We start from the raw sequence: 231 nt of genomic DNA on the forward strand, positions 1-231 counted from the left end.
AGGCGGGTCTTTTGAGTCGACGTCTTGAAATTCCTTTACCAAAGGATAGTACGGATCCGAAGGATTCCGTAGGATCGACGATTCACTTCGTGCGCTTAGCAATCTCTTGGTGTCGTTCAAGACAGCTTCATCGAGAAGCGATGACGAGTTCATCTCCTCGTCCGGTCGTACAATGCCTTCAAGGCACTGCCGAACGCTTCAAGGGACATCTCGTCCAGCTCAAGAAGAGCA

The sequence above is a fragment of the Plasmopara halstedii genome, assembly GCF_900000015.1.
Source record: "Plasmopara halstedii genome assembly, contig: Scaffold_2439, whole genome shotgun sequence".
In the NCBI taxonomy this organism is placed as follows: Eukaryota; Oomycota; class Peronosporomycetes; order Peronosporales; family Peronosporaceae; genus Plasmopara; species Plasmopara halstedii.